The sequence below is a fragment of the Manduca sexta genome, chromosome 11 (assembly GCF_014839805.1).
Source record: "Manduca sexta isolate Smith_Timp_Sample1 chromosome 11, JHU_Msex_v1.0, whole genome shotgun sequence".
Classification (NCBI taxonomy): Eukaryota; Metazoa; Arthropoda; class Insecta; order Lepidoptera; family Sphingidae; genus Manduca; species Manduca sexta.
This window is the reverse complement of record NC_051125.1, coordinates 8,541,248-8,555,038: the sequence shown is the minus strand read 5'-3', so window position 1 is coordinate 8,555,038 and position 13,791 is coordinate 8,541,248. Positions and strand designations below refer to the sequence as shown.

The following is a 13,791-nucleotide window of genomic DNA, read 5'->3' as shown; positions in this document are numbered from 1 at the left end:
TTTTTCTAATCGCAAAACTCGCAGAGATTTTTAGTTACTCAGCCCAGACGTGGTACCGGAAACCTCAAGAGACAGAGTCCTAGTACCCGAATTACTATTACTAAAAGTAAACCTGAATACTACCCAATGCAATCCTTAATAATGACATTGACACACTACGGTACGTAACCAAAGATAAATGATTTGCTATACTAAATACTCTCTAGGCGTCGCGATCCCCAGACTATGGTATGGAGCTGTTATACTCTACCCGTAGCACTCTGATCTTTAGCAAATGGCCTATCTAACTTCAAAAATCATTAAACTAATCGCTTTTCATCAAATCGCTTGAGTTGTATGCTAATTGCTAACCCTGTAAGCATATAGTTCCACGTTGACCCATAGCGCTATAACAAAGTCCATGTGGCCCCTGGATGGTATAAAATTTGAGTGAGGCTTGTACCGAGAGAACACTACCCTACTATGCAACTGACAAGCTTAGGCAACTTCAGCAATTATCTTACTTAACCGCAACGACTTAATGAAATAGAATAGCCGGCACGAGTTGAATGTTAGAATTGTCTAGTTCCCTTCCTAATTAGTTCTTAATTCATTAATGTGCGCTGCTTTACTTATCTAGTAACTAATCACGATTATTTATGGCATCCTCGCTCTTTTTATAATTGTACAACTCCAAGTTGAATTTTTTTTTAGAAAAGTTTGAGAGTTTGAGGATACCGTATCAGGCATAAGTTTTGAAAATACATTTATTTTATTTTGTTCAAAGGGAACAGAAAACAGTTACACGTTAAATAAGTAAATTTAGATAGATTCTAAGAATTATTTCCTTATATAAAGAAATGTATACACTCTTGAAATGTCATAGGCCTAAAATTGTTTGAAAGTCCACCATATTTCTACTGTGTATTTTTAAAAAGCAATTTACCAATAAATCCCTCATATTCAGGCAAAAATAAACGCGTGACAAACCATTACATAACTAGTACACATTAAACAAAACTCATAATTGATTTCAAAATCCTCACCGTCCCACCCATTCCTAATTAAAAGTTAGTAACACAAATACGATTGCTTTCGCATTGCAAGTATTCTCATTAACCCGCCTCCTGCAAAAAGTTCGGTGTTTAGCTACATGGGAATAATGTCGGATGTTATCTCTCAAGATAAATTATAAGCCGAACAAAGTGGATGGTAGATAGAACGGAACTGACAGCAGCGGGGAAGCTACAAAAGAAATGGAACGCAATATAGGCAACTCAGTAAAACAGTGTGCGATTTAGATGATAAAGTTGCGATACTTCCGTTGCCTGATGTTGGAGAAACAAAATAAAATGTATTTGATGGTATTTGTTTTTTAGTGTATTTTATCTAAAGAGGATTGATCTTCGCCAATGAGTCATTAAATCTAAGCTAAATCGTTTCTAGAATAAGTTTAATAAAGTTTGTTGCGCTGATCCGTTAGTGGAGTACCTATAATGATAAGAAAAGAAAAAAAATATGCAAATATATGGACAATAAAAATTGCGCCGCTACTACATTCATTCATCACATTGTCTTAATGCAATGGAAATTTAATTAAAAATAATGCAAATTAAATTATACTCTATTACAAACAATAAAGACACAATTGGCAATGGCGTAACAAAGCTCGATACCAAAATAATAAATTACTCAAGGCCGGGACACACTTCAGCTTCATCGAAAAAAAATTGTACCAAAATGAGGACAAACTTGGACAAAAATAGCCCGTTTCGGCGTAAAACTTGTATTTTTCATACATTCAAATTCTGAAGTTGGGATATTTGCATGAACTGTGTTTTGGTAGTTGAGAAAGTTGGACGATCAAACAGTATTTTGGAATCCACGTTTTTTGGATTGGCAAAAGAGCTGAACCTCAAAAACAAACCTGCGTTATTCTTTATAAGATACCAATTGTTGAAATAAATATCATTAGGGTACTTCTGGTTTAAATATCCCACTTTTTGAAATCGCGCTGTTACTTGAAGAAGCTATGATTAAAATAATTTGATTGTTTTTCATAGGCCGGACGTTAAACATCAACAGGTCAATGAAAAAGAAATCATGAGTAAAAAGTATTAACGCTAACATAGAGAATAAGCCTACATAAGAGTAAAGTTGCCGCATGTGCACTTACATTGTGAAGTTAGATTCCGTTAGAAATAAAACAACAATGTTTGATCACATCAGAGATACAGTTTAAAATTATACAATTCAATCTTAAAATAATAGTTTCATGTTATTATTCGTAATTTTTTTTTTGAACAATTACTTTTTCTTCATCGGAACAAATTTCTCAGAACTCATTTTAACTTTAAGTACTTACTCTGACTATGATGAAACAGCCATAAAGATCGCGTACAAAACTCATATTTCCTCCTTAATATAATATACTTGTACGTAGTTTCCTAGAAAAAATAATAAGTGCTTTTATTTCATTTGTGCTTTGTCACAGATGTGGACAATGGTAAAACATCATTAATTATGTGATACAAGTATTCTAGTAATAGGCGGTAGTATGACAACCTATTTATTATAATGTTTCAAGTCATACACATCATATCTTTGTTCAATAAACTACTATTTTTTACAATATGTTCATATGTCGCTGGCTCGCTTTTACAGTCATATATATTAATTCTTATTTATATTTTGGAAATATTAAATTTAGATATGAAAGTAACATAATTCATGGTTCCCCCTTTATTCATCTTTCGACATTATACAGGGTCATTTTGACATTGCGTTACTAAATGAAATAACATACTTATCTACTTGAAAATAAAACTTTATAATAAGTTACTTGAGCCGAAAATGCAAAATAAAAAAGTCCAAGTATCGAACAAAATAAATATGAATAAAAAGTAATTTATTATTACGCGCCTTAATACCACTACTACTACTCTTAGAGAATTCGTTGCAGCAACAACATCACACTTTCAGTCAGTAATATACTCACGCACACGCCATATTCGAATTAAACTAAAAATGATAAAAAAAAAAGAAAACAGAAAACTAATACCAGGATTTTTAGTGATTATATTCGATATTAATTGATAATTTTTGGCACAATGTCAGCAAAGGTGAAGACGACTATGTGGTTTCATTTAGTCACGCAATGTCAATATGACCCTGTATGTATTTTTACTGGAAAGGACAAAGAATCATGTGATATAATTCAAGTTGTGGATTTTTTTTTACATAGAACCTTACATTAATGAGCCAGATATATACAACACAAAGACAAGCTATCAATAATACATGACGTATACCTACAATATAATAGGAACATGGAACCCTAACGCTGGCGTAATTATATTCAAACAGTTAAACTGTAATTAGTTAATTAATTTGTTAAGCTGACCACGCATTCCAGATTCCTTTCATTCGTTCACCGATGCGGCTTATCTGTTCATCTCATTCCTTTGAAACTGGAGCCAACTTCGTGACCATTTCAAGGATTTTATTTATTCGTTGAGTAAGAATTGCCTTACTGACTTTGGTATTTATTCTATCGTTTGATTAATCTAATTAGGAAAATAAAAACCTCGCCATGATGTGATAAAATACGGAACTATTTTTGTACTTACAACGTTAACTTTAAAAAGAATAAGCTACAGTAGCGCTTCCAAAGCAGGTTTTTTATTTTCTTGGTTAAGCTATACGTGATTTATATTTTCTATCATTATTTTCGTCAACTATACCGTATTCATGAGACGTTATTAATAAAAATACAATCAACTAATTTTTCAATTATCTTTAAATAGTCATTATTTAATAATACAGCTTTATATGTTTGTTTTTTTGTTGACTGTAATAATTAAAAAAAATAGTTTTGATATTAAATGGGTATTACTATTATCTTTTCAGATACTGTCAAAAGGCAGTGAGATCGTGGAATACGAATAAGCCGTTTTTGTAGGTAAGTAACTCTGTTGTTTGCTTCATCATCATCATCATCAGCCTACAGCTGTCCACTGCTGAACATAGGCCTCCCCTAAAGCGCGCCACGCTGTTCGGTCCTCCGCTCTCCTCATCCAGCGACCACCGGCGATGTTTATATTGTTTGTTTGTTGTTTGCTTAGAGCCTTTAATTCATTAGTTTAAACTTGGACACAAAAGGGTATAGCTCCACAAACAAGAGCCCTTACATGCCGTTTTACATTCAGAAATATAAAATAATAATATCAGCCCTGTATTATATACTTGCCCACTGCTGAGCACGGGCCTCCACTACTACTGAGAGGGATTAGGCCTTAGTCCACCACGCTGGCCTAGTGCCGATTGGTAGACTTCAGACACCTTCGAAATTCCTATAGAGAACTTCTCAGATGTGCACGTTTCCTCACAATGTTTTCCTTTGCCGTTAAAGCGAACGATAAATTCACAAAGAATACACACATGATTTTTAGAAAAGTCAGAGGTGTGTGCCCTTGCGATTTGAACCTGCGGAAATTCGTCTTGGCAGTCCGTTCTACACCCAACTAGGCTATCGCCGCTTATTTAGAAATACTTATGTTATATTTGCTTAATAATATATCTGTTTAATTGCAACAAAACATTAGTCAATACACTAAGATCTCAGATTCTCCAAACCACACATAGATTTAACAAAGCTGAAAACTTATGAACATTATAATATCAAAACAAATTGATACATACTTTCAAACTTAGAAGGATTCTTAATTTAATAAAAACATTATACAAAGTAAATAAATAGGTGCTTATTATGCAACAGATTCTGCCAAGCAATACTAGACCTAATTTTTAATATTCCACAAGTAAGCATTTGCTTTTAAACCCAACGTCGCGACATGTCTACACGTTTTAGTAAATATAAAGATGTGCCAATACTCTTCCGACCGTATCAATTATTTATGACCGGCCATACTTCAATGTAATCTATTTGACCGCATCATACATTATGTATACAAATGTTTTCCTTTCATTAAAATGATAAAATATAAACGACGCGTGAAATAAAATACAATTTTTAGCTACATATCCGTGTTACGTTAGGAAAAATTTCATTGTTTGTTTTTCTTGTAGACCCTAAGTGAAAATGATTTTTGAATAAGGCGGATAGAATTTACTACGTACGATATTAAAATTCGTACCTTTACTTTTGTTTTGTTGTTAGCACCCCAGTCAAGATATCAGATTTTACGCAACATTAAATGATTAATTCTTTTTAGGTAACTTATTAGTTAAAAAGATCTCCAGAACATCTGATTCCGTGAAACTAGCCGGTGTGTAATAAATACTTGTAAAAGCTGTAGAGACGGCAATGCTCAGTGGTTCCAATTATATAATTCTACGTAGATCGGACCACCAACAGCTAAAATTTAAAAAGTTGTATAATTGTAAAATGTAGGTAGATATTGTAACTTTGACTTTACGGATGAACTACACCTCACTCCCCCTCGTGACCATGAAGGCTGCAAAGTCTTCGAAACGTCGGGAGAAAACTAAAATATAAAAAACCGCGATAAAATCCGAAAAGTAGTTTAATATTAATGGTTTCAATTAAGTTTATTAATCTTTATACCTATCGTGAAAAGGTTAAGCTGTAAATGATACCTATACCTATCTACTTGATAGATATTGTTGACACGATTATATTTTAAGACAGAGAACAAAAATCACTATAGTGTGTAAAATTAGGCTGTCATCACAAGTTTTTGTACCGATCTTTGTATTATGGGCATAATATTCATACGTTGGAGGGTAGGTTAGTTTTTGCAATTAACAAATCAGTCAGCCGCTAGCTCCCGCGATTCACTGTCTACAATTTCAAGTAAATATTGAACAGTTACCGTATTCGATTACAGATAGTACTCATAAATTACAACAATACGTAGATTACGATGTGATTTGTAACGAATAATATTTAGTTAGAAGGTGTAAAACAAGACCTAATTTTTTTTTAAATACATAAGGAAATAATCCCATATTTTCTACATTATCATCCCAATGACATGATTGTCCATGACGAATATATTATAATAACATACACGGCGGAAATCAATCAATGTTCCTAATCTATCACGGAAATGATCCAATCAGAATGAAATTTGATTACCCCTACATAATAGTATTATATATTTTGATTGGTTTATTTTCGGGAATAATCTGTACATATCTCCAATTAATTTCAGCTAATAACCAACACCAATTAATATACCTTCTTGAATTAATTCGGATACCTGGTCATTAATATTTATTGAAAATATTATAAGGCAAAATTTTAAACTACTAAGATCAGGAGGCCTTATTCCGTCTACGGGCCATCTACGTTTTTTTGGAATTACGGGTGTTGTAATCGAAGGACAGCTTTTACTGGTGGTAGGTGTCTCATATGTAAGAGTCCGCCTGTGTAGGTACCACCGCAATGTCTATTTCTGCCGCCAAGCAACAGTGTGTAGTCACTGTTGTGCTCCGGTTTAAAGAACATTGTAGCCAGTGTAGCTGTTATACATATTAAGACTTACATCTCATATCTCAGGATGGCGAGTGTAGTGGAATACCGAACATTACTTTATAAAATTCGAGGTGTTGAATGGTGTTTATACTTACTGTTTATGGGCGGTCATATCGCTTACCATCAGGCAAACGGCAAGCTTGTCTTCTCATTCAAACAATAAAAAAAAAATTATAGCTGTAAAATCCACTATTTACCTATACGGTTATCAAAACTGCCTTTCGATTAGAACGCCCTTAATTGCAAACAGACCTACATGGCCCGTAGACGTAAAAGACCTTCGACTTTAAAATAACAACAAATAAAGTTCCAAATGCTCCACTTTGAACCGAACATCAACACAAAAAGATATTAAGGTTAGTAGGTGGTTTTAAAGCTGTCACCACCCGTCTCAAACGGTTGCTTACCAGACCGTATGATATTTACCTAGTGCCCACGAACAAACGGCTTGCAATAAAACCTTTTTCTAGAAACCTGTATCTAGATTGCCCTAGGTAATTCAATTGAATCCGAGTTCTACAAGATGTATTGCTAGGAAAACGATTGAAACTAAACTAATACAGCGGGGAATGTATTGTGTGTGTTCTTTGAGGCAAATAGTGAAATATGGGGTACGCGCGTTAATGAAGTGTGTAAGCAGAGATTTTAGATTAGAATTTAAAATTCCATACATAAATTAAAGTTACATATCTATTAAAAATTCCATACACAAATTAAACTTATCTAAAACACACAGAAAAAAATAACATACCAAACGACACAACACAAATAGCCACAAACAAACAAACATTTCTAAAGGCGGCACATCAGATTGGAAACGCAGCATAATTAGGAACTGAATCACAATATGTTCGGCAGATGACGTGCGTTCAAAAACAAAAGAACGTCGCAGCAACATGTGGGGCGGCGCCGACTCCGCTTGTGTGAAACATACGCTACCAGTTAGAGCACCTAGGGTTGGCTATTCAACTCGTCTGAAAGTTTTGAATAGCCAACCCTAGGTGTTACTCGTGTTTGTGTGTACCGTATATGCCAGTCTAGTCTCTCAGGGTTCTCGCGTCTTATGCTTTCCCAGAATAATTACTCTAACGATTGTAAATTTTTAAGGGATAAAAATTAGTGTGTGCTCATGGACGTTGTCCTGCAATTCTGAACATTATTAAGTATAGCATTTTTGTTAACGGCTAGCCGTAAATCTCTCTACGAGTTATAAGAAATAATGATAATAAAAAAAAAAATGAAATGTTGGTCAATCGTATTTAAATAACAGACCGAATAAAACTCTCAAATCAGGATTTTATACCAAAAAAATATAAAGAATTAATTTCAAACGTCAGCATTCGCTTATCTAGCAGTCATTAGGCTCGCGCCAGGGCTCGGGTCATTAACTCTTTTAATGTGTGGCAACCCTACAGCACAGGGAAGTCGTATCTCTTGGCTCCGTGCCGGCTCGACCGCGGCGAACATGACAGATTTCACATGATACATCAAGCGATTTGGATCGCCTGCAAAATTAATATATTGATAACGTTCCTCACTACCGTGTTGTTTTGTGTACGCCTTAGATATTCTATTTTCAAATGTAATCTTTATTTTTTTTTCTTTCTGACAATATTTGTGTCAAAATTATTGCAACTATTTCGACTTTAACCCACTCCAAATATGTTATATAACACTAAAAAGGTAAGAAAGTTGAGAAACTGTTTCTTAGAAATCAATTACACTTCAATTTTTTTTATATATGTGTAAAAAACAAACAAAAAATTTTCGTATTCCATTATAGCCAATTCATAAATAATGATAAAATACCTTCACAAAAAATCGTATTCAGTGGCCTCATTCCTACGTTTTCGATTCAATTCTGTTTTGTGAGTTATAAATAATTATTCGAGGACCCGTAAACATTTCACAAAATAATGAAAACGTACAAAAGATAAGTTACGCCAAAACTACTCCTTTTATGTAATTCTTGTGGAAAAATCTTTTTTTAGATAGTTATAGAAATTATTATTTGTTATAGTTTAATGCATTTCTACAACTTCTTTTCAATATTTCACCTATTTATTAAATAATATTCTAATGTATTTTTATTATTCAATGATTAGGAAACGGCTATTATTTTTTAGTTTTTTCGAAACCAATTAATGTTCTTGTTTTTTTTGTTTTATAAGTAATACAAAAATAACAAACCCAATTACATATTATGTAATTCTAATGGTAATTATTTATCCACATAATAAAATCCACAAAATAAAAATAAAATATAAGATAATATAATATTTATAAAAGCACATGATTGGATTATTTATAGATAATTAAATGAATAAATTATCTTATATATAAAAATGGATAGATCCCGCATTACTAAGTCACAATATGAAAACATTTAGGTATCATACATACATACATTAAGGCATTATATTATATCTTCAGTAGATACTTTAAATGCAAATGAAGAAACTCTCAAAAGGAAATGATATCGAAAAAAAAGTAATCTAGGTGATCGAACACTCTTAATTATTCATTAAAACTTCTAACTTCCCATTATATTTGATGAGAATATATTTGGAAAATCGTATTTTTCCAGGAAACTTAATGTCCAATTTCCCCTGTTTTCAGTATTAATAGATCCAATTAGTTTACCAAGCTGGGCCGCGTTACTTCAAGGTTTTCGAGCAATTTACGGGAACACGGCTTGTTCGGAATGCAAAAGAAATTATGCTTCAATCTATTTTGAGATTTAAGGCTAAATATAGAAGATACGCAATGCCCTAAATATGGCACAAGCATTAACGGACGAAAATAATTTTAATTCTTCGCGTAATTGGATTGTTTACATTGTTTCGAAGCTTCAATTATAGTTATCTAAAGTTTAGCTCTTGGAAGATAATCTGATTTATTTTGTATCTGAATTGAGTATATACAAGGTGTCAAACCCCTTGTAGAGTACAAATTCAATTACATTTAAATTAAATTTGACACATCGTTAGCTATTTTTTGTTTTAACATTATACGTAAATAGTTGCTCGAGACTTCGACCGCAGGAATAGCCTTTTCCACTACAAAAGTTTCTTAAAAGTCGTACGACTCCAGCGCCATCTATTGAAAAAATACAAACATATATTCCACCTTTATCCTCAAAGGAGCATTCAGAAGTACAACCAGGGCACCGACTTTTCGCCAACTGTGTACCGGTCAATGTTGTGATAGTGGCGAACCTATCGCTATATTGAGCAAGATACGATCGAGAAATTCTAGACTTTGGGCTAAAATTTAGTAGTAAAACTGAAATATTATTTTTACCGACCCGGGATTCATATCCAGAACCTAGAGCCGTGTCGTACCGCTCACGCAAGACAGCGGAGCCTCCGAGCAAATTAATAGAATAAAAGGCCTATACATTAATCCAGGACATTGTCTATCTGTATGCCAAATTTCATCCAAATACGTTCAGTTTTTTCTTCTATCAAACATGCAAACTTTTTTACAAACTTTCGCATTTTGTACTATTGACAAGATATTATAATAACATGGGATGCCGTTTTTTTTCCCTTTAAAACCTGGGAGTTTAGTCAAAAATGTCGATACGGACTACATTATACTTATCGTTCGTCTTATTCCTTGGAAGTACACTTTTCCATACCTTCTTGATAAAAAGAATACTGCTATTAGACTAAGAGTGACTAAACTTTACCACTCTTAGCAAAATTAGGTACAATAAAGCGACAAGTAACTCTACCATGACCAATTTATCGTGACCTACCACAGCAATAATGTACCACACGGCAGTCGATACTAATTGCTCTTCATATAGAAACCCTATACCAAACCTTACGAAGAGGCGGATGTGCGGAAATTAATAAAAAAAAATTTTTTTCACAAAATTAACTGAAGATGTCAGATTTAGGTCATATTTTGTCGTCAGCATAACATGTGCGTAAACTGATGGCAAGCAATCAGCGTTAAAAAACAGCCATGACCTACATTATAGGGAAATTGCGGATGGATGTCCAAAAATGTTTACGCTTTCAAATATTAGCGTATCGTTCAAACATTTAGTTGCTGAATCCATTGTCTTATTTTACAGCCAGCAACTTACCCGCTTCGCTACAAAAGCAGCCAATATGAAATTTTAATAACTTAAATACAATTTAAATCGAACTTAAACCTAAAATAACGGTCTAACATATAAGATTGCCTCGGTGGCGTAGTTGTACTGCACGCCCGGTAGGGCAGCGCTCTGTGGTCACGGGCTCGAATCTCGGCACGGGCAAAGTGATATTTGGGATTTTCTGCTCAGTTTCAGCCCAAAGTCTAGAATTTGTGCCCATTATGGCGATAGGCTCGCCCCCTATCACATCATGGGACGGAACACATTCGACGAAAAGTGGGTGCCCTGGTTGCGCCTCTGCACACCCCTTCGGGGATAAATGAGTGATGTGTGTGTTTTTTAAACGTGAAATGTCCGACATCCGTAACTCTCAAACTGCTGTAAAATGAACATAATACTTCATACAATAAGGCTGAAATTAACAAAACAGGGACATAAAATATTCAGTCAAATCAGTTACATCAGTAATCTAATCGCGTGTATTTCGTGAGCATTATCGCGTTACCCAAAGCGGCCCAATATATCACCGGTCGCCTATCCCACTGACAGCGTCCGTGCCAACGACCGCTCTAGTTCAAAATGTATCAGAAATTAAATGTATCTACGTTTTTAAATACGCCGTTCTTAATTAACGGGCTTAAGTAAATAGGTTGGGCCAAAAATAGACAACCTATAAAATTTCGCAGATGTTCACAATATTTTTTATTAGTCTGCAAGTAAATATTGCTATGATTGATGTGCGACCTCGAATTAGTTTCGACTGCGTAATGACAGTCATAGTTAATATTGCCAGAAGGTAAAGAAATATCGTGTAATTTTGCCACAAAAACATGAGATGTTCGTTTATCATAACCTGTAATACTTCACGTGAATTTCTTGTGAAGTAAATGAAAATCTAAGGTAAAATAAAGTTTATCTCACCGGGAAAAGAAAGTCAAACATTTATTCTAAGTATAAAAGACTATTGCGTAAAATAAAGGACCCTTTTCCGCATTCTGGCAGAATGTTATTAACCCAACATATTACACAACCGTCCCATACATATTACACATCTGTACGTAACTCCTACTGTGAATGACCAGAATTTCAACATTGATTACAAAAGTATGCGAAATATAGCAAACTACTCCTCAAAAGGAGGGCGAGCTATGTATCAAAAAGCGGATCTCGCTCCCCTCCAACACCCCAACTGTTAAAACACAACACAACAATCTTTGTAAAAATATTCTCACTGTGTAAAAAATAACACGATTTTTTTTGAACATTTGAAAAAAGTTTGGTAAAACTACTACTACTTCTACTACTACTCATTATATCTTAAGAATACTGTTTTTAAACAAAAAAAAAGAATAATTTGACATGATACGATAATTGATAAACAATACACACGTAACTTCAAAATCCAAAGTTTGTGTCAAAGGTTCCGAACCTGTGAACATTCATCACTTCAGTCTTCCATTCCAGATAAGGCTATAGTACAATCTTTGTTTCGATACACCTATATTATTTTTTACTCCACGTATTAACACTTCTAAATGCTTTGATATCTTTTAAAAGAAAAGTAATTAGATCTAGAAATTGAACCCAATCCCAACCGATTATTGTCAGTCAGACCACCAGCAAATAACTAGATTTATATCGAACTCGTAAAATGGTCACTTTAACCCATTTACCCAGTGAACGCAGCGTCGTGTTAAATGTTCTGCATCCGTTTTCCGACTTTCATCTAATATCTATTTATATTTAAGGTCACGTCGGATGTAAGGTCAGTGAAGATTATGACTTGTGACACTTTAAAAATACCTGCATAGTTTTGTATTGAGTTGTGTGTGAAAATAGAAAGTTTTGAAACTGAGAGAGGGTATTATATTACTTTGAGCCGCGGTTAGCTGAGTTTTTGATGTTTTTTAATATTTATTTTTAGCAAAAAACTGAAGTTGATCCTGTTTTTGCGAAGAAGCCCCGAAGACTTGAAATTCTTGAGTATGTAAATTAGATCTTATCACTTAACTATTACTACTATGACAAAATATATGTGGAAACAAAAAAAATGGGCATAGACTTAGACCATAAACATATATAATAATAATATCAGCCCTGTATTGTCCCACTACTGGCCAAGGACCTCGTCTACTACTGAGAGGGATTGGGCCTTAGTCCACCATGCTTGCCTAGTACGGATTGATAGACTTCAAACACACTGAAAATTCCTATTGAGAACTTCTCGGGTATGCAGGTTTCCTGACGATGTTTTCCTGCACCAAAAGCAAGCGATAATTCACGAAGAATACAAACATCATTGTAGAAGTTAGAGACGTGTGCCCTTGGGATTTGAACCTGCGGACATCCCAGCTCGACCATAAATATAAATAGGTTAATCACATCATGTTTGTATGTACAGGGCAACTTTCATTCATCGAAAATGCTCAGTCATAGGTCAGAGGCATTAATCATCTTCAGGCCAAACCCACACGAAACTAAAGCAAATAAAGTGCCCCAAACAAAAACAAAGTATGGGTACTCTCATGTGTTTCATGTTTCCAACTCTGGTTATCTTGACTTGATATCTATGATTATGCCTGTTATGAATTCGAAATAATTAGTTTATTTGACTCTATATTAAATTCAATAGATGCCTCATGCATATTATACTATCCAGATCTTGATTCATTATACAAGATTCCTGCAGCTTAACCATGCAATAAATAATCTTTAATTAAAAACCGACCCCACTACCTCTAATTTCAAACTCTTGAACTAAAACTCTACGTCTCTACCAAACACAGTATCTATAGTTAGCATTTCTCAGATAGCTATTAAACGAAATTACCGAATAACAAGCAGACAATTGGTATGCTGAAAGGCGATCCTCTTTAATACCTCGCAAAATTTGAATAACCAGTCAATTAACTGGTAACGAGCATGCTTGTTACATACGGTTTACGTAGAGGTAGTGCATATTAATTTATTTACGTACCGTATTTAAAGAGAGCATGAATCGCGGCATTTGTGAAGAAGCGTCTTCCATTGCAAGTTATAGAGCTATGTTTCTAGCAGGGGCTAATAATAGATAAGAATTTCTATTTGACAGCTTTATTAAAATGCGTCTTTCACCTAATTTAAATATTGAATTGTCTACAACTATAAAAATAAATCGCTTCAACAGTCGACTCTTTACATA

The 13,791-nt window shown here is 34.0% G+C and overlaps 1 protein-coding gene across 1 annotated transcript in view; it reads left to right on the top strand.

Annotated features, from left to right (window-relative positions):
* The first annotated feature begins 3,887 nt into the window (after positions 1 to 3,887).
* Positions 3,888 to 13,791, top strand: part of LOC115452698 (G-protein coupled receptor moody) — a 43,385-nt gene continuing 33,481 nt past the window's right edge. Inside the window, exon 1 of the mRNA XM_037437513.1 lies at positions 3,888 to 3,940. The gene's annotated coding sequence lies outside the window, so the exon portion shown is untranslated. The remainder of the gene's footprint in view (positions 3,941 to 13,791) is intronic.